This window comes from Tamandua tetradactyla, chromosome 16 (genome assembly GCF_023851605.1).
Source record: "Tamandua tetradactyla isolate mTamTet1 chromosome 16, mTamTet1.pri, whole genome shotgun sequence".
In the NCBI taxonomy this organism is placed as follows: Eukaryota; Metazoa; Chordata; class Mammalia; order Pilosa; family Myrmecophagidae; genus Tamandua; species Tamandua tetradactyla.
Genome location: NC_135342.1, coordinates 64,455,845 through 64,481,682, shown reverse-complemented (window position 1 = coordinate 64,481,682; position 25,838 = coordinate 64,455,845). Strand labels below are relative to the sequence as shown.

Genomic DNA, 25,838 nt, shown 5'->3' with positions numbered 1-25,838 from the left:
GTGTACAGCTGAGGTTACAGGTCTAGCTAGCCCAGTGCTGTCAAACAAGCAAATAAAAACATTCCATATTTGCATTCTTCAGGATGGCAGCCACTAGCACCAAGTGGCGACTGACTACTTGAAATGTAGTTAATGTGATGGAGGAATTGAATTAATTTAATTTTAATTCATTCAAATTTCAATACCACATGGGGCTAGTAGCTACCATACTAGAAAGCTCAGATGTAGCCCCCTAGTCAAACCCTTAACCCCCACACTCTCTAATGTACCAGCCATCCCACCATTGCTATTAGCAATAATAGAGGAAAGAAGGCCCATGGTGGAGGAATGAAAGCAAAGAATGAGCTACCAAACAGTAGCTTGACAAAAGGTTACCTGAAGCCAGGCGTTCTACTTGGTCTCAGTCCCTAAAGCAACCTATGCTGGGGAAAAACAGTTAAACCTATCAACATTTCAGCATTCTGGAATTACCTCTCTGCATGAAAGCCAATAAAAGTGTATGTAGCATAGCATAATTAAAACATGGTTCAGGCTGCAATTCTTCAATGTACTCAGAAGATCAAACTGAGGGAGAAACAGGCCAGACACATAGCTCATTTGTAGTTCTGGCAAGGAGAGAGAGATGGACTGGCCTCCAACCTGCAGACACTTCTCCCTCACGATTTGAAACTTCTGCTTTATTATATTATGTTTTAAGTATCTAGAATAGCCTGTTTGGCTTCCCTTGGGGTATTTGTTTTGATATCAGCTTTTCATCTGCTTGGCTTTTTGTGCAGTTCTATTGGAAAATCTTGCCATGGAACATTTAACAAGAGGAAGAAAAACTTATTTACATGCAGAATTATCACATTTCCAGAAGCCTGATACTGTTTCTTTCTCCAAGTTTTATGATGCAATTATGATTTCACCCATCCCTCCAAACAGATATTCTGTCTCTATTCAGAAAATGTAGTTCTAGAAACCTATATCAAACTCTAATGATAGCTTATACTCTTTGTGATGAAATAACAGAGCAGTGACTGGCAGAATTGAGAGGTATGGGCAGCTCTGTAATGTAAAAAGGAAATCTGTCCCAGCCTCTCTAGCTTAATCCTGGTTCCCCTCAGCAGAATTTACTAGAAACAAGAAAGCTAAAAGTGAAAAATTACACACACATACAAAAGTGAGAAATCACAGCAGTCATTTTTTTTTTACTTCGAGGATGGCAAGGTTTAAATAATCCAAGAACTCCTTCTAGATATTGAGGATATTGTCATGATGCAATAGAAGCCCCAATCTTTGGAGGAATAGCTAGGTGTGTTTGTTTCACAGGTCTGGCATAACTCCATTTTGGTCTGGCCAATCCTAAAGAATAAGCAGAGCGACATCTTTTTACAAACTCACCACACTTCTAAATCAAGAATACCCTCTGAAAGCCAAGATAAGAACAGTTAAATACAGTGACCTATCTTGTATAACATATGTCTAAGTTGAACAGATCAGGAGGGAAAAAAACATAAAGGCTTTTTCTCCAATCCTACCAGCCTATTACTTTTCAATAGATGCACACACACATACAAAGGGTTTTCTGAATGTAGGAAAACAAGTTTATAATTACATAATTATGCAGACACACCACAATTTTTCTTTTATGTTACCTTTATCTTTAAAAGGCAACAGACAGGGCTGTACTAAAAAGCAATAAAGCATGGGTAATTTAATACCAAATTACATCCATATTGAAAAGTTTACATGCAGTTGAGAGCAGGCAGAGGTCAGGTTTTCAACAGGACTGTCTTTAATTGTGGCCATCAGTTTTAGCAATCCAGATCTCTGGATCAAAGACAGATATAATGGGCGTCCTCAATGTTGAAGAGTGAAAGCAGACAGCAGGAATGGTGCTATCTGGCACCCAAAGGTCATTTTTTTAAAAATTACCAGAAAGGGAATGTGTCTCATTGTAAAATAATATATCTACTATAAAATAAATATATAAAAATATATATCATTCTCTCTCACTCAGTTTCCAATGGGCTAGTTTCAGTGAAGATGGTGTTGTGTCTGTCACTTAGTCACAGGTGCAAGGTTTTCCCTGTTTTTTTGCTAATTAAGTACAATCGTGTAAATCTTTATTAATTTTCTCACTTGCTTTCAAACATGATTCTTTCCAACCCACAGAGCAATCTCTCTTTCCTTGAGGAAGGACTATGTGAGATGAGACAGGACTTTCTCCTCACTTTGTTTTCCCCCCGTAAATCAAATGAGGAGTAAATTATCAGCAAATCAGATAGAAACAAGTTTCCTGGATCTGCAAATCCATTCAACAAATGAAGCAATTTCATCTCTGCTGGCTCTGGGTGTAGAGGGAGTGGCATGGGGAGAGGGATTTTAAGTAGCCACGGGGGACCAGAGTAGAGATGCTAGCTGGCGAAGCATCCCCACGTTTGCATGCACAGACCACTCAAATCTGCACCAAGAGACTACTTGCGAGAATCCATCTTTTTTCACTTAACAAGATACAAAATATAAAACACATTTGCCTCTTATTAAACCTCTCTTGTAAGTGGTTCCAGGTCCACCATTTTTAAAGGGAGGAGAGGGTTGCTGAGCCCCTCTTGGGAATTTCTGCAGAGTGACTGGAGATGAGGTACAGGCTGTGAGCCTTTATTACTTTAATTTTATTTTTTTTTCTAAAAGCACAGAAGGAATAACATTTTAAATCATTAGCATTTGCTTTAAGTAGTTATTTCTCCCAACTGTTAGAATCTCAGCTCCCAGCCCCCTTCCCCATTAGCACCACTCCCAGTTTGAGCACAGAAGAACTGACCAGATGGAATTTCCTTCCACTGCTCAAATCTGGAAGGTGCTTTTAAAGAATTTCTGGCTCTAAAGGGAAGCAGCCATGGAAGCAATAGTAATCAGTTTTTCCTTAAAGCACTTGAAGAATAAGGCCCTTATATTTACAGTACCTGAGACTAAAAGCCAACTATGGCATCTCAAAATCATTTCAGTGCTAAAACACAGTCTTCTCTGCTAAAAAAAAAAAAAAAACAACCGAGAGTTCAAGTAGTTCCCATTCAACTCAAAACACTTTGTGTGAATGATATGTGGGGCACTTCTAAGTGGAAAGGTGAAAAATCTAAATTTTTTAAAGAAAGGGAATAAAATCAGCGACCATATCTAATTTAACACAATTTATAATTTTCATCAAAGGAACAGAAAAAATGTAAAGATTTTCACAAATCAAGAAAAAGAAACCCAGCTTTGTGCTACATAAGTTAAAAATTGCAAGAGGCCATATCCAGGAACAGAAATATTTACTGGAAGGTTTAGCATCTCCTTTGGTGGGTTGACTGTTGGTTCACTGTTCCTAGACCCAAAGACAATAAACTAAATTGCCACTAAGCCAAACATTTCAGTATTTCAACTTTGTTCTGCCAAATGAGAGATCTGACTTGAGGTAAGGTCCATTCCATAATCTAAAAAACTCATATATCCAGCCTGCAACACCTTTAGCTGTTACAGAGTGGAAATGTCACTGCTGCCCACATTTTCTGTACTGTATAAAGGACAGACAAACCAAGTCAGAATTCTGTAACATGTCAGCAGGATAGACAAGCTATGTTCTTCTGGTCAGCGATAATCAGATGAAATAACCAAAGGTAGACTGTGATATTTTACTCTCAGAAAAATTTTACTAACATAGTCTGTGCCTGGTATACTGCATAGACCTCCATACTGAATGGGAAGATTTGCCTCCTAGGCCACAGTCCTTCTTCCACACTGTTATGACAGAAAGAGTTGAAGGACGGCTCTCTCCTTGCCTGCTCATTCTCATCAGCACTAGAACTTATTTGTTGGGCACCAACAAGACACCCAGCACCATCCAATGGTGCAGCCATAGGACCTGAAGTGAGGCATACCTTCCATATACCTCAAAGAGAATTAAGGATAATCCTGTTGGAATCAGAGTAGGAGCTAGTAAAATGCATCAAGTATTGGTACAAATACAAAACCTCATGCGTGTGCAATGTGTAAAATAAAGAATTATAATTATTGAGAGAACCCAAAAGGGAAAAGGCAAATCATTTCTTACATCTGAAAGAAAAGTAACTTTTTTCTACAATTTGACAGAATTGAAGGGCAATGGAATTCAAGAATAAAATGCCAAGAAAGTGGCTGTGGGACAAAGCAGCAGGTGCCACAAATGGAAAAGACATGAGATCAAGTCCTGTTTTTGCCTCAGAAACTCCCAGTTTCTCATTGAAGACAACATGGGGGACATGAGTCAAACCCTGCCCTCTGAAAATAAATATTTTTAAAAAAACATTCAAGTTTTAAATTACTTGGGAAAATTTCAGGAGAAATCACGTATTCAGAATCTTAAACAATAATGCAGCATACAAATTTCTAATTTCAATGTTATCACTAATTCTGTGAACCCTTGTTCATATTCAGAAAAGAAAAAGATGTCAAAGGCAAGATCTAATTAATATGACAAGGACACAGTTTAAATACAAAACACAAAGAAGGTAATAAATCAAGGACAAACGAGTTCAGCAAACCTGAAGTAGGACAGGGGTGCACTACAGTTAACTGAACATTGAGCCTTTACTTCCCGCATTGGAAGAAGACAAGGCCAGGCCAACCATGGTCTTCAGTGAAAGAATTCCTGTAGTAGGACCTGCACTAATCTGCCTAACAATAATAAAAAGAACTAACACTTAGTATGTATACCAAATGCTTTACAGGTATTAACTCATTTAATTTTAAAATACTCCTATTAGGAGAGTATTATTGATATGTTCATCTATAAAGAGATAACAAAAGTTATATAGAACCTGCTCTACCACTGGGAGGTTTAAAAGAGACTTCTGTTAAACCCAAACTAACACAAACAAACTCAACCATCAGAGATCTTAATAGCACAGAAAATGCCAATCTAAATGCATTCCAAAACCTGGAGTCATCTGTGATCCTTCTGACTCCCTCATTTCCAGCATCCAATCCATCACCAAGTCCTTTCAATTCTTCCTCTAATGCAAGGTTTCTCAACCTCTTTAAATGACTGAAAAATTTAGGTAATATAAAATAAATGATAGACAACAAACAAAAAGAATCTTTGAATATTCCATGGGTTATACAGGTTGTTCAGCTACCTTAGGTCAGCTTGACTTATCTCTATCATCAACTGGTGAATTGACTGAGATCAAATGGTAGATAGCTTGATTGATCTAATGGGATCTCTGCTGATCTCTAATCCCCTAGCCTGGGCTTCTTCATATGGTATTCTCAGAGTTCTAAAGAGCAGCAAGAGAGGTAAAGTCCAAATGCACAAGCACTTTTCAAGGCTCTATTTCTGTTACCATTCCATTGGTCAAAGGAAGTCACATGCCCACATGTCCAGAGTCCATGTGAGTGTTGCATAAACATTACCACAGTAATCTACTACACCAAGTAACCATACCACTGGTTTTGGTCCCACTGTTAGCCATTGGCTATTTAGATTTTACCTCTACCACAAGACCATAACTGCTGCTTGAGTTTAGTCATATCACAATTCATCAGGATAAGGACTCTATAATAGTTAGTAAGAAAGAACCAAATTGTTTAACTTGCAGAATTTTAAAGGGATGGATGCTCAGCAAATGTTCACAGACAATTGAAAAAGGGAAATTAGGCCCAGAAATGAAAAATTCAAAAGATCATGGCTATAAGCACAATAGAACCCTGATACCCCTTTTTGAGCAAGTTTATACTAACTCCAACTCTGAAAATCTTCAAGGCGAAGAGATACAACTATTTGTCCTGGATAGTATATGGAGCAGGATAAAAAAAGGAAGAGAGGGGAGAGAAATAACCATGAAGGAGTCCTTGAACAAGGACAGTTAATCAAGGTTAGCAGGACTTGTAACCCTGGGGCTACCTACTTTCAGGAAACACCTAGCAGCAGCAAACCCTTCTAAAGCCAAAGGACCCTCATCTGAGTGAGTCATCTGCAGAGAACGGTAAAAACAATGGACCCACCCAAATGCACTACTAACAGGCACTGCCCTGGGAGAGGGGAGGGTAGAAGAAAGGGCCCCCAAACAAGGAAGAGGGAGGGGGAATAACTAAAGCTAATCTACAAAAGCAAATGGCCCACATAGCCTATTGCCTCTCATGCTCCATCTTTCTTTACTTGCGAGAGTGCCTGCATGCTCCTTTTCTCTGCATGTGTGCTTATTAATTTTTCTTACCTACTTGTTCTATTTGTGCTGTGCCTCTGAATTCTTTCTTCCAGTACAGACAAGAACCTAGGAAACTAAAATCCGGTAACAATTTAGGCACTGACCTGACTAAATGTAAAAGGGCTGAAAAAAATTCTTTTTCCTGGACCTTCAATATCATAGAGAAAGAACCCTTACCTCTTCAAGTAGAAATAAGTATGATGCCAAGTCAACCATGTCAAATACAAGATCAGAAGGATGTTTATGTTTACTCTGTATATTAACTAGACCCTCCAATGCATATTGGATATTAGTATGTTGCTGAAAATTATCTAACAAAGCTAACAAAATCTTTTATATTCATTCAAAGAGGATGCTGCTAAGAATATGATTTCCTATTACAAATAGCAGTGTTTAAGGTAATGAGCAAGAGCTCAGAGATAATGGTGTTTATTAATGATGGTGTCCAACAAAGTTACTTTGGAAGGTGAATTTGAGGGATTACCAGGAGTTCTTTAACCCAACCTGAGTAATCTACCACTCTCTACTAATTGCATACCTTTTGTACAACCATTGCCAAATATTCTATTAATAGAATAGGCCTTCATCTGAAGCAACTGTGATATCAAGTGGCTAGCCATAACAGCACAGTCTGTTTATCTGAGTAGTTCCATCAAAATAGAATTCAATTTTCTTTAAGTCTACGAATAGACAGATCCTTGAGTCACCATCAATGGTTTTCTCAACTAAGAAAGAAAGATAGCATGATGTTAGGAATTTTTCTCCAAAATGATTTTAATGGTCAAAAAGTCTGCTGTACTATAAGAAGAACCTAATTTGGAACATACATTTTCCTGGGACATTTTACATCAGAGAGCTTTGAATTTAAATATGAAAAGCCAGGATTTGCTTTCTAGACAGAATGCAATTCTAAAATGTCATGCAAATTTCTTCTTAGAAGAACAAATGCAAACATTTTGAGAAGAGCTCTAAATATGCACAGGGCTTTTGGGAAACCATGTGTAAAATACTATTTTGCCTGAGGCAATCTATCTCCCACATTTGCTGAGGGAGAAAATAATAGCCAATATTCTGTATGACGGTGTTGGCAGTATGAATGGTTTTTATCTGCATGGTTCTTGTGCAGTGCATGAGGCAATTCTTTGTCAGCTTTTCTGGGAGTTCTGAAAAATCACAGGATCCACAAACCGTGCACTAGACCATGTCTATTTTTAATATGTACCCTCAAGCACCTAGCATAGAACTGAGCATCAAATACTTATTCACTAACTACCACGTTTACCAATACATCCTCCCCACAACTTCTTTCAGCTACTTTCCATATGCTGAGACGAAGGGATCTTTTTTTTTCTTGCCTGCTGTTTACACACTCAATAATATGCGGTACCTCAGTCATAAACACAACAGTGGATTCATTGGCATTACTTTCAGTTCGACTACCTTATTCTCTTGACTCTCTTTTCAATCTTCAGCATATGTACATGTAACAAAGACTTTCCAACAGCATTATTCAACAGAACTTCCTGCGATGATGGTAATATTCTATAGGTTGCATTGTTCAATATGGTAGCCACTAATCACACGTGGCTATTGAGCACCTGAAATGTGGCTAGTGTAACTGAGGAATTGAATTTGTAGTTTAATTTTAATTAATTTAAATATGGCTAGTGGAGTACCATATTGAACAGAACAAATGTGTAGTTTAAAATTAAGAAATTTGGTGGGTGCAAGGGTAGTTCAGTGGTAGAATTCTTGCCTGCCATGCAGGAGACCTGGGTTCTAACCCATGTACTTTCCAAAAAACAAGCAAAACAAGCCATCAGACAAAAAATTAACCCAATGGTACTGCAATAACAGGTTATTCACATGGAAAAATAATGAAATGTGATGCCGCCTTATAACACACACTCACACACACACAGAATTTTGGATTAAGAAATTAACATTAGAGGTGGAGAGAGATTTAGGTTTGAGTTTCTGCTCTGCTTTTCTGTGTGTATCCCTGCATTGTTACTTAGAGTCTATATGAACCTCAGTCTCCTCAGCCGTAAAATGGCAATAATATCTGCTTCATATGGTTGTTGTAACAATTAAATATGTAAAGTCACTAATACATAGCAATTGATTAATGAAAGATAGCCCCTTTCTTTTTTATCCACAATATAAGATTGAGAAAAAATATTTCTCTGAGTTATTGTAATAATAAAATGAAATAATAAATGTAAAAGTATAAACTGTATTCAAGAAATATGAAGTATTGTTAATATTCTTAGCTGAAAAAGTTTAATTTATATTTTTTGTTTTTCCAACCACCTTTCTCATCTTAGGTCCTTCTAGATTTTCTGGAAATTGGGCATCATCTTTAACCCAGATTTTATATTTCCTTCCAAAGAATCCATAAACCCTGATTCAGTCCTTCTTTGCTGAAATCTACATTTCCTTTCACCTCCTCATACTCCGGTGCTCAGATTTCCTCTGTGTACTCAAGCATGTGTGTAAAATTGGAACTTAGTCATGTAAAAAGACATAACCTCACAGGAATCCTTTAAATGTTAAAGACAATAGCAGCAAGATTCCCTGGAATTCAAGTGTTAATTTAAGAAAACTTCTTATATTTTGGTTTAACTTTCCAAAAAGAAGGGTTGTCATATTCTCAGACCTTCCTTTTTAATGTTAATCTTTTCCATCTGCTGATTTCAGTGTTTCCTCTCTCCTTCTCCAAAACTCAGTTTTCTCACATGAAAAATGAAGCTCTGAGTTGTACCTACTAAGGAACTTTATAATGCTATTTTATAAAGTCACTTGGGACACCAGGAAGGACTCATTTATAAATGGGCCTGCTTACGTGGATATAAAAGCTTCATTGTGAACTTGGAAAATGCCTTTGAATATAAACTTGATAGAACAGGAGTTTTAAACAAACAAAACAGGTCATGAAATATAAGGACTTTCTCAGGACTGGGAGAAAATAAGTATTTTCCTCATCACAGTCAGCAGATAGACAGTTAACCACTGATGTTTAAATTCAAAGTTGCCAGCCTTAGTATAAAAACTATAAATGATAAAACTAATATGTCAAAATTATAAGCTCTGATAAATCTAACTTTAAAACACAGGAATTAAAATTAAAAAAAAAAAAAGGGCAGGCCACGGTGGCTCAGCAGGCAAGAATGCTTGCCTGCCATGCCAGAGGACCCGGGTTCGATTCCCAGTGCCTGCCCATGTAAAAAATTAAAAAAAAAAAAAAAAAAAAAAAACCACAGGAATTTAAGAGTCTCATGCATTTATGTATATTTTAAATACTTCCCAAATGAAAGATAGAAAAATGCATACTTAAAAAGTTTATCCCTGTTCTCTCAGAAAATTTTCTCTGTATAATAAAGTAAGTAGAATCTTCATTCATCCCCTGGAAGGAGTAAAGAGAGGGGTGATTAAAAGTGAGTAGGAAGTAGATCAGAATACAGGGTAAAGGATGATATCATCCATATTTTAAAATTTCAACTTCTGTATCAGACCAAAGGGAGAGATGTTTACATGGTGCAAAATTTATATCTTGGTAGCACGTTACCTAATGCAACCTGTATGGTCATTTGGTTGAACGCTAAGTATGTGGAATCTTGAATAGGGTTAGATATTGTTGGTTTGTTCAGGTTAGCATGATGCCCGATATATCCCACAGTAATTTGGACAGTGAATAAAGAAGTATTTGCAAAGTCTCCCTTGAGGGGCTGGGGAGATAGGAGGAAATAGTCAACTTCCACATTTGGAAAATTCCTGATATTCTCACTAGCAAGATCAACAGGCTGAGCCCTCAATCTTGGGGTTCACCCCTATGAAACTTATTCCTGCAAGGATAGGCTAAGCCTACTTATAATTCTGCCTGAGTCACCCCCAGAGACTCTTTTGCTGCTCAGATGTGGCTTCTCTCTCTAAGCCAACTCAGCAGATGAATTCATGCCTTTCCCCACAAATGTGAGACATTACTCCCAGGAATGTAAATCTCCCTGGCAATGTGGGACAGAACTCCTGGGATGAGCCAGAACCCAGCATCATAGGATTGAGAAAGACCTCTTGACCAAATGGGGGAGGAGAAAAATGATACAAAATAAAGTTTCAGTGGCTGAGAGTTTTCAAACAGAGTCGAGAGATTATCCTGGAGGTTGTTCTTATGCATTATATAGATATCCTTTTTTAGTTTATGGTGTATTCAAGTGGCTGGAGGGAAGTACCTGAAACTGTTGAGCTATATTCCAGTAGCCTTGATTCTTGAAGATGACTGTGTAATAATATAGCTTTTACAACGTGACTATGTGATTGTGAAAACCTTGTATCTGATGCTCGTTTTATCCAGGGTATGAATAAAAAATATATGAATAAAAAATAAATAAATAATAGGGAGGATAAGGGGTAAAAGAAGTTGGGTAGATTGAAACACTAGTGATCAGTGAGAGAGAGGGATAAGGAGTATGGGGTGTATGAGTTGTTTCTTTTTATTTCTTTTTCTGGAGTAATGCAAATGTTCTAAAAATTATCATGGTGATGAATACACAGCTATGTGATGATGTTGTGAGCCACTGATTGTAGACCATGTATGGACTGTATGTATGTGAAGACTTGTCAATAAAAATATATATTTTTTAAGTGAATGGAAATAAAAGTAAAAAAAAAAGTGAATGGGAAGAGAGAAGGTTTGAGAACTCTGGAATGAGGAGAAGGAAATATGGACAAAGGACTCAAGAAGGAGAGACACAGAGAGTAGCAGCAGGCCAGCAACATGGCTAGGGTTTGAGGAAAAAAAAAATAGAGTCACCGAGAAACCCTCAGCTGGCCAAGGAAGGTTTCTAAAGAGTGAAAGTTAGTATCTAATTTTACCTAATTGCCCACAATGCAATGTAATCACCCTTCTTTGCCCTCAAATCATCAGTAAAAGTCTTCTAAACACCACAGCTATGTTTTTTCTGGTGATTTGGAATAAGAGAAGTAGGACAATATCCAGCAATAAGCAAAATGGAGATGAAATGGGCAATAAGCAAAATGGAGACGAAAAGGGGTAGAGTTGTCTGAAGTGCCAACATGATTTTGAGAACTCACTTTGAAAGTAAGACCCCCAAAATCTTCAGAAAACCTGAAACGACGTGATTTCAAACCAACAAAAATATAGATTTAAAGATAGCACTAGGCTCCAAAAAGATTGTAGAGCAGTAAGGCAGAAAAAGGCAATACTCTAAGAGTTTAATGGACAAAAACCAAAAACTTTCATAAAAGATACAAAACTGGAATAAAGCAAAGAGAATAGCAGATTCAAGGCACTGAAAATTGAGGCCATTCTCTAGTTTTTATGGAAATGGATTTTATATGATTTGACACTAGGCAAGAATTCCCAAGATGGAAAACAAGCAAACAGGACCCTTTGGGTGAAGTGTAAAATGCCCATCAGGATGAAGTTAGCCCTGCTAGCAAGAAGAGTTCAGCCACTGGTGGGCACCATGTCCCCACACTCACCTTTCCCTTTCCCTCATTGTCACTATCTCTTTCCTTGCAGGTTCATGTTCCACAAGAAACATAGAGATAAGCAGCTGCTGGTTTTGGTTTAGATCAACGGACAGCAAACTATTTTCATAAATGGCTGGATAAATATTTTAGACTTTGCAGTCTACACAGTCTGTCGCAGCTATTCAACTCTATAATTGTAGCATGAAACCAGCCATGGATAATACATAAACTTACAGGCATAGAATTGTCATAATTCTAAAATTTTAAAAGAAATTCTAAAACTTTCTTTACAAGAACAGGTGGTAGACTTCCGGAATGGCAGAGAATGGAGCTTGGTAGAACTTTGCCCAGAAAAACAACAAATTAGCTGGTGAAAATTATTAAAACGATCACTTAAAAACTCTGGAAATCATCCTACAGCAAATGAGAAACATTCATTCAAAAAAAGCTATCAAATCTTGATAAGAACAAAGAGAATGTATGGCATTTGAGCCATGACCCTTCATTCCCACCCCAGCTCCATGTAATGGAAGCTGTACTCCAGGTCTAGGTTTCACCAAAATCTTGCAAATAAACAGAAAAGTATGATCCATATAAAAAAAGAAATAAAGCAGGCAATAGAAGCTGCCTTTAAGATACTCTGACAATGAACTAATCAAAGACTGCAAAGTAGCTATTATAAATATGATCAAAGAACCAAAAGAAACTATGATTAAAAATGAAAAGATGACGATGATTCATCAAAAAGCAAATGTCAATCACATAAGGTATAAACTATTAAAAAGAACCAAATGGCAATTATGGAGTTAAAAAGTACAATAACCGTGCTCGCTTCAGCAGCACATATACTAAAAAAAAGTACAATAACCAAATGAAGTATGCACTAAAGGGTCTCAACAATAAAAACTGGAAGAAAAAAGACTCAATGAATTTGAAGAGAGATCAATAGATATTATGCAATCTGAAAAAGAGAAAGGAAAAAAAGAAAATTGATATTAAAAAATAATTCAGAAATATGGGATATAATTTAGCTGATCAACAGGCATGTAATGGGAGTACAAGAAGGAAAGGAGAGAGAGAAAGACAGAAAAAAATTCATAGGAATAATAGCTGAAAATTTCCCAAATTTGATCGTAAATATTAATCTTCATATCAAGAATCTTAATGGATCTTAATCTCCAAGTAGGATAACTCAAAGAAGATCCACACCCAGACATAGTCATAATGTTGAAAGCCAAAGATAAAGAAAAAATCTTGAAAGTAGTCAGAGAAAAGCTATCTGTCATATACAATAAGATTAAGAGTTGACATCCCATCAGAAACAATGGGGACCAAAAGACAGTGAGAAGACACATTTAAAGAGCTCAAAGTAAAAGACTATCAACCAAGAATCTGATATCCAACAAAACTATCCTTCAAAAATGAAGACAAATAAAAGATATTCCTAGATGAACAGAAACTAAGAGGATTTGTTTCTAGCAGAACTACATTACAAAGAAATACTAAAGGAAGTTCTTTAAGCTGAATATAAGTGACACTAGACAGTAATTCAAATTCAAACTTTTTTTTTTTTAAAAAAGCACAACAGTAAAGGCAATTATTTAGGTACTTACAAAAATAATATAATCATATCTTTCTTCTCCTTACTGATTTTTAAAAGTAATTATATAAAACAATATGTATATAATTGTATAGATAGGTCTATAATATATAAAGATGCATTATATTTGACAATAACAGCACAAAAGAGGCAGGTGGGGTCAAAGCTATAATGGAGCAAGAAAATGACACTAAATATTAACTCAAATCCACAGAAAGAAATGAAGAGAACCTAAAAGAGGTTAAAAAAAAAAGAATATTAATATATAGATACAGTTGCTCTCCTTCTCTCAGCTTCTTTAAAAGGCATAAGATTATATAAGTAATGATTTTATAACAAAATATTAATGGGATTATAACATATGCATGTTTTATATGACACAATATGTACAATGATGAAAGCACAAAAATGAGAGGAAGGAACATGCCTATCTAGGAGAAAGGCTTCCAGGTTTCACTGGAATGGAGTCAGTATAATTACAAAGTTCACTGAAATGAAATCAGTATAAATTTGAAGCTGACTCTGCTAACTTAAGTTTATAATTGTAAACCCTAGAGCAACCACTAACAAAATAATTCAAAAAGGATATAATTTTAAAAGTACTAAAAGGATTAAAATGTCACACTTGAAAGCATCTGGTGATTACAAAAGAACACAGGAAAGGAGAAATTGAGAAACAAAAAAAGATATGAAGCACATAAAAAACAAAAAGCAACACGGCAGGTATAATTCCAACTATCTGAATAATAATATTAAATGTGAATGGATTGGGCAGTGCAATGGTGGCTCAGTGGCAGAATTCTTGCCTGCCATGCTGGAGACCCAGGGTCATTTCCCAGAGCCTGTCCATACCAAAAAAAAAAGTGACTGGATTAAACAATACAAAAAAAGACAGAAATTGAAATTGCCAGATTGGATTTTTAAAAGATCTAACCATATGCTATCAACAGATTTACTTAGATTCAAAGATACAAATAGGTTGATAGTCAAAAATGGAAAAAAATATATCATACAAATAACCATAAAGCAGATGGAATAGCTATACTAAGTTCAGACAAAATAGACCTTAAAACAAGAAAAATGTTACTGGAGATAAAGAAGGATATTTCATAATGATAAAAGGATCAATCCACAGGAATATACAGCAAACATAAATACATATATGCCTAATAACAGAGTCTCTAAACACACAAAGCAAAAAAAAATGTCAATTTTGTAGAACTGAAGGAAGAAATTGGAAATTCAACAATAACAGATGGAGTCTTCAAAAGCTCTTTTTCAATAATGGATAGAACAACTGGACAGAAGATCAAAAAGGAAATAGAGACTCAACCTATTAACCAACTATATATAAAAGACATATAAGAAATACTCTACCCAACAGCAGCAGAATACACATTTTTCTCAAGCACATACAGAACATTCTCCAAGACAGACAATATGCTAGGCTATAAAACAAGCTAAATAAATGTTAAAAGACTGAAACCATACCAAGTATATTCTCTAACCACAGTGGAATTAAATTAGAAATAAATAACACAAGGAAATTAGGGAAATTCACAGATATGTAGAAAGTAAATACCTGATTGGTTAAAAAAGAAATTACAACATACCAAAATGTATGGTATAGTACTCAGAAGGAAATTTAGAGTTGTAAACATCCATATTATAAAAAAAGGAAGACCTCAATTCCATGTAACCTTGCATCTTACAAAGCTAGAAAAAGAACAAACTACACCCAACCTAGAAAAGGAAGGAAATAATAAAAACAGGTGAAAACAAGTATATGGGGGAGGGGGGCAAAAAGTTTCAAAATTAGATGGTGACTAGGAAGTGCTGATGGTGACTAATCAGCACTTCCTAGTACAAATTACTACCCTGTTGGACCATACACATTTGCACATAATTAGGCTTTGGTACAGACCATCCACGGGGTGGGGTAGGGCTTTAGAGATCATTTAGTCCAAAACTATCTGTGGACAAGACATCATTCCGATTCTGCTTGAACAATTTCATGAATCATGATCTCACTAGGGAGTCCATTCTAACCATAGGACGGTCTAATTATTAAAAGATCTTCTTCATATCAAGCCATATCTACCTCCCTGTGGCTCTATTTGTTAAAAGTATTTATAGTTAGAGGGTTATATCAATTAAGAAAGCATTGTCTCATTTAAATCTTAGAACAGCTCTGTAAATTAATAAAACAGGCATTATTAACCTCATCATTGGGAAACTGAAACTCAGCAAACTTAAGTGATTCTAATCTAGATTGCTAATAAACAATACTGATACTAGGTCAATTTCTTTTCCTTTTCCTAAAGGCACCCTTTCACATGCTTCAAAGAAGGGTTCTTAAGCTGAGGTCCATGAACAATACATGGATCAATTTTGGGTGGTCCATGAACCTCTTAAAATTGTATTCAGTATTAGATATATAAACTTTTTTTGTAGAAAGGGTCCTTAATTGAGATCAAATTCTAAAAGAATCTGACCCCCCCAAATAGTTAAGAGCCACTGACCGAAGATGATTATCAAGCACTTCTTTTTCTCTTGGAGTTTTTTGCCTCCTCAGACTAAACAACCAGTGTCTCCAGTCATGCCTCTTGATTTTCTCTGCTTCACAACTTGGACCTGTTCTTCCCTGGTCTTCCTAACCCATCAAACGACAGTCATCTGAAACTCACACTTGATTCCTCACCATCCCTTTCCCCCACCATCACACAAGAGCTGCTTTTTCTTTTCAATGTATATAAATCCATCCATTTTTCATCTCAGGTGCCCAATTTCTGCCTGGCTAACATACTCATAATTACCCCTTCCCTTTCTCCCCTCACTCTTTTTCAGCCACTCTTCATTCAAAAGCCAAGAAGAGCCTTTCTAAAATGTCAAGCAGATCATGTCATTCCCGTGCTTGAAATCTTTGGCAGCTTTCTATGACACCCAGGAAAAAAAAAAAAACAACAGCCTCCTACCCATGGCTCTTAAGGCCATGATCCAACCCAAACCTTCGTCTCTGATGCTGCTTCACTCTCTCTCTCCCCCAGTCCCCCCATCTCATTCATTGCATTAGAGCAACAGCAGGCTGCTTTCAGTTTCTAGAATATGCCAAGTTCTTTCCCATTTTAGGACCATTGCACACTTCTAGAATGTTCTTCACCCTGCTCCTCCACAACCTTCAGCCCTCAGTTTAAATATTATTCCCTCAGGGATGCTGTTTCTGACCATCTATCTAAATTAGGACCCACCCACCCCAAACTATTTATCACAGCTCCCTAGGAGGCTAGTCAGTTTGAGTGCATGTTTGTAAACCTGTTCTGGATTCCCCTTTAGACTATAAGCTCTTTGAAAGTAGGTTCCATATCTGGTTCTTACTGTTGTATTTCCAGTGGCTGATACACGTGATAAATACTAAAAAAATTCATTGAATGAGTGAATACCTGGTTTCAAGTCTCTCACTATCCTATATGTATTCTAATTTGTAATATATTTCTTAAAATGTGGCTCCCAAAACTAAATTCAAATTTCTAGATGGGGTGTAAGTATTTCATAGAGGTCTGGGCATGACACATTAACTAATTCTGTTCTCCTACATCAGAAAAGCATAGTCCACTCCCCAGGCCTCCTGAAGAAAATATCTGTACTAGGTTTGAATAGTAACCTCCAAAGTTCATATTCACTGTAACCTCAAAATATGACTTTACTTGGAAATAGGGTCTTTGCAGATACAATTAATTAAGATGAGGTCACATCAGATATAGGTAGCCCCTAAATTCAATGGCTGGTGTCCTCCAAAGAGGACAGACACAGACATGCAGAGGAGAAGGCCATGCTCAGACAGAGGCAGAGTTGGACTGATGTATCTACAATGCCAAGGATTGCCAGCAACCACCAGAGGCTAGAAAAGGCAAGAAAGGATTCCTCCCTCGAGTCTTCAGAGGGAGCATGGCCCTGCTGATCCCTTGATTTCAGGCTTCTAGCCTCTAAGAACTATGAGAAAATAATTTTCTGTTATTTTAAGCCACATGGCTTGTGGTAGTTTGTTATGGAAGCCCGAGGAAATTAATACAATGGGCAAATAGGCTCTATAGCTGTGTGTCTCTGCCACAGGTAAATGCAACTGTTCATATACCCATCATACAAAAATCAAAGAGGAATTCAGGATATGTACTCAAAGTATCCTTAACCAAAACTCAAGCCTTTGATTCACAATTCAGTGCTTATTGTGCTACCTCTCTAAAATCAAGTAATGATGTCCCAATTAAATCTTTAGTCCCCCAAGTTTAAAAAATTTTTCAATATTTTGGTCATGGGCATGAGCATAGTAAAGACTCTGTTTCTCTTATTCTACCTCGAAGACACACTGATGGCACATCGGTCTTTTCCCCTTCAATCTTCATGCTGCAAAGCACAAAGGTACCAGGAGTTCCTGGTGCCCAGGGATTTTCCTGACCACAGCAGCTTCTGCTTATTCATTGAGTGGCAGGGGCAAGTTCAAAAGATGTCCTATAATTCAGAAATACAAACAAGTCAGAACTGGGAGAGGTTGCTGAGAAATCGACTTGCCATCTCAGCTTTCTTAGATAAGTGAAACAAAATCAAACCAGCCTGCTGAAATCATTACCATCCCTACACTTACCAACAATGATGCAGGGGATGGTGGGAGCATTAATCACCTGAAAATATCTAATCATAGTAGAGACCTTTTATATTACCATTAAAATTCTTAACTGCCCCAGCCTGATTTCTTTTAAGCAAATGTCCACAGGCCTTACACATTTCATGGTTATTTTCTCTAGTTAGGCAGACTTGATTTTTTTCCCAGTGTCTCATTTTTGTCTCCCTCCCCCTTCCATTCTTTCAGTTCAAATGGACAGAACCTGGTTCCTATCACCTTGAGATGAATTAACCTTTCCAAATATCCTGACATTGCCTTCCTAGAAAAGTTCCCTGGAGCTCTTTAGCCATTGGAGAAGAGAGGCAGCTTGGCTTTGACTTTAATATACATTTTGAAATACCTTTCACAGGATGGCTGGAAATAAGGAACTAATAACAAAGCACTTCTAAAATTACTGGTAAATCTGAAGCATTCCGCCTGGTGCACAGCCTTTGAGAGTCTTTAATTCATCAATTAAGTGATCAAAGATCTTGTTCAAGATATGATTTCTTTTGTTCTCTTTGTGCAATCACATTAAAATTGATAGCATTCTGAAAATCAAACAAGTTCCAAAGCTAAAAATAAAAACAGACACAATGACACACTAACATTCATCACTTTCTAAAGGCAAGGCTGTGATTGATCCTTAACTATCTTTGGATTCAAATGCTGGAACAAACCATTTCACAGTAATGATGTCAAAGGAGGAACTTGAAGCACCTATATTCCTTAAAGCAGCTACTAGGCATTTAGGTTGTGGCCAGGCACTTTTAGAACTAGGATATGGGTAAGGGGCACACAGAGAAGGTCTGGCTACTTGCCAAAGCCAAACTCCAGAGCAAACAATTTCAGTAATAGAGAACGGGGGTCTTTGAGTGGATGCTGATGGCCTTTGACACATATGCAAGATTAGTTTGCTTTGTACCACAAAAAAAAAAAAAAAAAAAGTCATAACCCAAGTATCAGGAAGAAATATTTCTAAGTTATCACAATTTTTCTTAATCCTTGTTCTGCAGAAGTCAGTTATTTTATTGCATTTTTTCTGAATATTCTTGGTCATCTAAAACAGGGGTTAATAAACAAGCTCTGTAAATTGTCAGTAAGTATTTTAGGCATTTCAAGTTACTCAATCTTTGTCACAACTACTCTACCATGTCTTTAGAGGATGAAAGTAGCCATAGTTGATATGCAAATAAGTGGGTGTGGCTCTATTCCAATAAAACTTTATTCATAAAAAAAGGCCTGGGGCCAAATTTGACCAGCAGGCAGAAATTTGCTGAGCACCGCTCTGAAACATGGTCATGACCATAATCCACACAGAAGGAGCTTAGCCTACACCATGTGAGTGTGAGGTACTTTACAGGAGATTCCTTCTTATTATGGCCTCAATAAAGAAAAATAGAATTGGGCTGATGGAGGGAAGGGGGGAGTCACTGAGACACAAAGACACCATTTGTATGGTTTTCTCTTCAAAAAGTTAATTTTATTCCTCAAATTAAATTTTTTGGCAATGTTTATTGTTTCTTTTGAAGAACATTATATTTCACATTGCATCCCAGTTATTTATTACCTGAGTTTTGGTCTTAACAAATATGATTTTGTTATTCTCTGTCATCAGTAAGGCAAGCACATGTGGTTTTGATTGACAAAATTGTGATAAAATTCACTGCATCTTAAAAAAAAAGTGATTGAAAAGTTTTCAGACTGTTGAAGAGAGAATGTAGGGGGAGAAACGAGGGGATTGAATTTCAATAAAAGACATGCCAGAGTTTTTTTCCTGCTATTTTCAACATTTTCCCACTACTCAGTATCTGATTAGATACTGGAGCAAACCAGGATTCATGTGTTTCTCTTTAAACTTCTGGCACAGTCCATCACACCATGGTTAATACTGAGTACACTCAGGTTCCCTCCAGGGACCAATACTGGGTGACATCACATGCTATGTCACAAACGATGGAACATAAGTATACATACCTTAAGACTTGTGAAACACTTGTAGCCATTTCAGTTTTCCCTCTTTTAATTTACTTCAAATCCATGTTCATTTTGTTGTTTGAAAACCCTCCTTTGTTTCACAGCTTTTTTCGGAAACAAATACCTTTTGCTATTATAGCCCCAGAAAAATCACAATTCAATTAAAAAAATAAAAATCATACAGGCTATCACCAATAGCACCAATAGTGAAGGCCTGTTGGAATGTCTGTCTTAAATAAGATTAATTAAGACAAAATACACTATATTCACGAAGAACATCATTTCAAGTCACCAACTAAACTATTTGCCCTTATAATTAAGTAGCACCAAGGGCAAGAGAAAAAGAAAGAATGGGCATAATGTGAACAATTTGACCTTCAAAGCTATCTGCAATGTGGTTATTTCCCTTGTAGACTGATACATCTGAGAACTACCATTCAATCTACATGCTATATCCTTTGTGATTCAAAACCAGAGCACATGGAAACTACATAATTCATCAGCTACTAGGGAAATGTGAAGGATGCCAAAAAATACGTAAACATAGTAGTCAGAACTTTTTAACTTGGAAAAGTATGTTATTTGTGAAGGAGCATAAATATTCTGAAACTCTCTGCTACATGGTGCTTTTCTCCCAGCGGGCTACATTCCAAATGTTTGTAGTATTTCAAAACTTGACTTCCGTTTTTTCTTAAAAATATAAAAAGGAAAAAAAAAGCTATTTCTGAGTAGATTTTATTAAGTTTTTTTCCCCCACATAGTGACCAACATATAAATGCCTAACATAATTGTTTTCAAAAGAATTAACCAATAATCAGAATTCTTTGGTCAGGGAGTTTCAAGGTATACTTTGAAAGAGTCACTTTCATTAAATGAGCCTCACCTACTGGTGTTGGGGAACAAGCACTTTATGTAAGAACACATCACTTGACAAATACAGTACAATCTACTTAGTAAAATTCCCCCATGGCTATAAATATTGGACTATCAAAATTAACGTAAGCACAATGCACTCTAAATTCACTTTGTAACCAGCTCTCATAAAATATTCCTTTGAGATTTGAAAACGAAAAAAAAATCGCAGGAACTGGAACTTTCACTGAGTTACAATCAATATACAAAATTCGATGGTAAGTTATAGTCCTGCAGTGTATATGTATTCTGATGTAAGACACTTTTTGCTTACCAAAACGAGCAAGTAAGCCACCTCCCTTACCTGGTTTATGGAAAAGTTCCAGAAAAATGACTATCATCTGCAGGGTTCCCACAACATGCCCATCATTGCCCCACTGAACTGACCAAGAATCCTAGCCATTGGTATCACTAGCTAATCAGTTCTTCATTTCTCATTTGCTTTAATATTCAGTGGATCCTTTAAAAACATTTTCCTATGCCTTTATTCTGTGCTAGCCAGGTAAAAATGTGGACACTGAGCATCTTAAAAAACTTAATCTCATAGCCGTTTGAGGTAAATTTAACTCAAGGAATGGTGACAGATTTGCTGATGGTCTGAGCCATTTTTATCACTTCTAAGTAAAAAAAACTATTTCCAAATCAAATATTTAGCCTGGGGCTGGCACAAAGCAAAAACACAATTAAAATAATTTTGGCTTATCTCTCTATCTCTGGTCAACGAAGCAATAATCTCCGAATCCTATTTTTATAGTGGTCAATGAGATACATGTAATTATATTTTGGATAAAATAGTGAAATTTTGAAAAGAAATTAATTATGTCAAAAACAATTAAAAATGCATACTGAGGCAGCTTCCTTCAGTTCAGAGTTCTGTCCTATCAGTGGAACTATAAATACATTATTTAAATATTCATCTTTATTTGGAAGCTGTACTACTGCTTTAATTATTTTAGTTTAACTTCCCTGAATCTTCTCTAGCTCCATTACATTTTTAGTCAATTACAGTTAACAAAGGGATAGCTATTCTAGGAACAGATATATCATGGTCTTTAAATAGATACACTTATATGCTAAAAAGTATAACAAACCCTATATAAAACCTGCACAAAAAACAACCTGTATTCTTCTCATCTGCAGCAATGGGTTTTTTTCCCCTTCTGGCTCCTGTGGTAACTGGCAAGAATCGGTGTGAGGCTTATTACCCAGAAAATATTTCTTTCCCCTGTTCTTTAACCTATTCTAAGTAGCAGTCAGAGAACACTGACAATTACTGTTTTAAGTTATTGGTTCAGTCACTTTGAAAATTAGAAAAAAATATACTTAGTAATAAATGTTTTGAAAAAGCATGGTCACTTCCTATATAATTAAAGTCAGGATATATAACTTACAAAATACTGGCAAAGATAAAAGCAAATAATACACAGTACATGATACAAAAGACAGGAAACAGCAAAAATCCATTATTAAAAAAAAGGTCTGAAACCAACAAGAATAATATAAACTAAACTAATAATTTTAATAATAAATATGAATGAATTAAAAGCTCTTATCAAAGGACAAAAATTCTTAGATTGTAATTAAAAAGAAAATAAAATTTGCCGTTGCACTTATAGTGACACAAAGTTGAAAAATTAAAGGACAAATATATAGGAGACTAACATAAACCAAAAGAGAGTGATAGTTCCTATATTATTATCAGAAAAGCAAAATTCAAGGAAAAAACACTAAATGAATGAAAGAGGGCATCACCATATAGATAAAAGTAACCATATTTATCGAAGATGTAATAGTCATTTACTTTCTACACTGAATAATAATGCCCTAAATAGAAAAATGTAAAAGAAGTACAAGAAAAACATAACAAAACACAAGAAATATCAGAATATAAATCTAACATGTTATTCAAAATATAAATAACCATATATATATAGTCACCCCCACAAATAAACAAACACTTTAATGCTTATGGAATATAAACATTTTACCATATATTAACTACAAAGAAAGACTAACTCCTAATAGTAGAAATTATACAGGGACCATTCTGCATTTTCTGTTATCTGTCCACAGTGCAACTAACCTTTATGCATAAGCAAAACAAAACAACAACAACAAAAAGTCTTCAACAACGTGAACATTTTTAGAGCCTCCTATTAAGATCTTCTAACCATATTCACAGATTAAGAAAATAGCAACAATGATAATGCCACTACTGCAACACTTAGAAGATATATCTAAAGCTACCAAAGCAAAGTAATAGCGTTAATTTTTAGCTTATTAATCAGCGTATAGTAAGTGTATTAGTTAGATTCAGTTGTCAACTTGGCCAGGTGAGCATACCTAGTCTTGTTGCTGAGGACATAAGCCAATGGTACATGAACCTCATCTGTTGCTAATTACATCTGCAGTCGGCTAGGAGGCGTGTCTGCTGCAATGAGTGACTGGTTTGACTTAATTGGCTGGTGCTTAAATGAGAGAATGCAACGTAGCACAGCCTAGCAGCTCGGCATTCCTCATCTCGGCACCAGCAGCTCAGCCCAGGCCTTTGGAGATGCAGAAAGAAGTCACTCCGGGGAAAGTTGTTGGAACCCAGGGGCCTGGAGAGAAGACCAGCAGAGACCATCTTGTGCCTTCCACATAAGAAAGAACCTCAGTGGAAAGTTAGCTGCCTTTCCTCTGAAGAACCAACAAAATAAATCCCCTTTTATTAAAAGCCAATCCGTCTCTGGTGTGTTGCATTCCGGTAGCTAGCAAACTAGAACAGTAAGGAATTTGGTTCAAAGCAATATTTGCTCCAAAGAGAGGTCTGGTCTTTGTCCTGGGCTCCTGGAAGTTACCTCCAAACACTGGAATTTCCCAAGTAAGAGGAATGCCATGGAAGGCCCCTTAGAAGCACATATAGTTTATATGATAGTTTATGCTAAGGAAATTACTCAGGATAGCCCCTCCATAATTTATGCTAACATATAGGATGCTGGCCTTGCCAGAAAAACTAACCATGTGGTTAGAGGATTGGGGTTTTTCTCCAAATATCAGCCTGACTTCTGAGGAGGGGAGGGGGGCTGGAGCTTGAGTTTAACCACTTCATCAATGATTTAACCAATCATGCCTATCCAGTGATATCTCAGTAAAAACTAAGTACCCTGAAGTTCAGGTGACCCTGGTTGGCAATGTTTTTCAAGTACTGCCACATATTGATGTGCCAAGATGGAAACTTGGCATTTGAGACCCTCCCAGACCTTACCCTATGCATCTCTCTATTTGGTTGATTCTGATTTGTATCTTTTTAATATAATAAAACTGTATTCATAAGTATAGCACTTTTCTGAGTCTGTGAGTTGTTCTAGTGAACTGAATTTGAATGAGTCTGTAAGGTGCCCTGATTTGTAGCCAGCTAGCCAAAAATGAATGTGGCCCTAGGGACCTCTGAACTTGCAACTGGTATCTGAAATGAGCAAGTCTTGTGGAGGACTGTTTCCTTGGATGGTGGAGCTTGACCTCACTCATTTGCAAACAGTAAAGAACAAAAACAAGCTAAGGAAAAAAAAATATTCAAGTCCAAATATGTGTCTGTGTGTGTATTCAATGTCTATGATATACTCTTAAAGAAGCCCATCTGTCAGCCCAGTGTAATTAATCTCTATACTCACGGAGGAAATGCTTGCTGTCTGCTCCTATCTATTGGTTGTAGATGAGGGAAGGAAACCCTCCCAGCAAAACACCTACTGATATGCTTGAAGAGCACCCCAACAAGAAAAACTGACAGAAAAAAATATATACCTGCAGCCAGAATGAGCCTAAACTAGCTATAATTACTGAACAATCCAGATTGAAGATTCCCAAACTCTGGTACATACAAATTAATAGTGTCAAAGTATTGGACACTTTATCTTAAAAAGTAAGATTTCTGGGTCTTACCCCAGAACTTCCAAATCAGAATCTCCAGGGGTAAGGTATAAGAGTCTGCATTTTTAACAAAGCCTTCTAGTGAGTTTAAAGCATTGCCATTTTGGGAAACCACCAGATACAGTTTTTAGTTTTAAAATATCAGGTAACAATGAATGAAAAATTACTAGACACATAAAGATTATCAGCTAGTTGAAGGAGGGAAAAGAACTAAGAAGTTGGAGAAACAGCCGTAGTGAGGAGGTTAATGCAGGAAATGGTAGAAAATGCTTAACTCATAGGGTTGATGAGATTTAAGAGGTTATTTCAACATTAAAACAAAAGCAGAATAGAAAAGGAGAAAGAGAGGAGGAGGAGAAGGAAGAGCAGACTCAAGTGGAGAACGAGAAAACAATTTAGCACAATTTAGTAAAGCTAAAGAAACACATACCCTACGACCCAGCAATGCTACTGTTAGGTTTACAGTCTAGAGAAATTCTTTTACATATGCACCAGGGGTTGGGTACAGGAATATTCACAGCAATATTCTTTGTGACATCAAAAATCTAGAAACAAATAGAATGTCACAGCAGAATGAATACAGAAATGAACAATAGAATGAATAAAGAATGATATATTCATACAGCAAAGGAAAGGAATAGACTATAGCTTACATAAACATAGATGAACCTCACAGAAGTGAAAGAAATAAAAGTAACTTGCAGAAGATTATCTAAAGTATGATTCCATTTATGTAAAATTCAATCACATTAAGAATAAATATATTGTTTAGGGTCTTATACGCACATACTAAAATTATTTTTTTAAAAGGGAAAGATTCTCACTGGGAGGCAGAGAAAAAGATTTGGGGAGGGTTACTCAGGAGGCTTCAGTTGAGTGGAGGGTGTATATATATTTATTCACCTACTAATATTTATGTTTTATAATACCATATACCAGTCCTCTGTAAGACTAAAATAATCTAATTGGAAAAAAAGCATGCTGCCCTTCTCCCAAATGGCACTTGATATATTCACTGGCTTTATTAAGCTTTGTAACAGCAATCAGAAATAAAAATACATCTTGCTTCTCTGGATTTCCC

At 36.3% G+C, this 25,838-nt stretch overlaps 1 long non-coding RNA gene across 2 annotated transcripts; it reads right to left on the bottom strand.

Moving 5' to 3' along the window:
• Positions 1 to 1,152: 1,152 nt before the first annotated feature.
• LOC143659680 (uncharacterized) lies at positions 1,153 to 25,295 on the bottom strand. Of its 2 annotated transcripts, XR_013163644.1 has the most exons (4): positions 25,188 to 25,292; positions 19,937 to 20,066; positions 17,654 to 17,808; positions 1,153 to 1,344 (listed from the first exon to the last, which is right to left on the bottom strand). It is a non-coding gene; the product is annotated as an uncharacterized LOC143659680 (long non-coding RNA). The 2 variants fall into 2 exon arrangements; XR_013163645.1 differs by lacking the exon at positions 19,937 to 20,066 and having other exon boundaries at positions 25,188 to 25,295.
• Between the last annotated feature and the right edge of the window lie 543 nt (positions 25,296 to 25,838).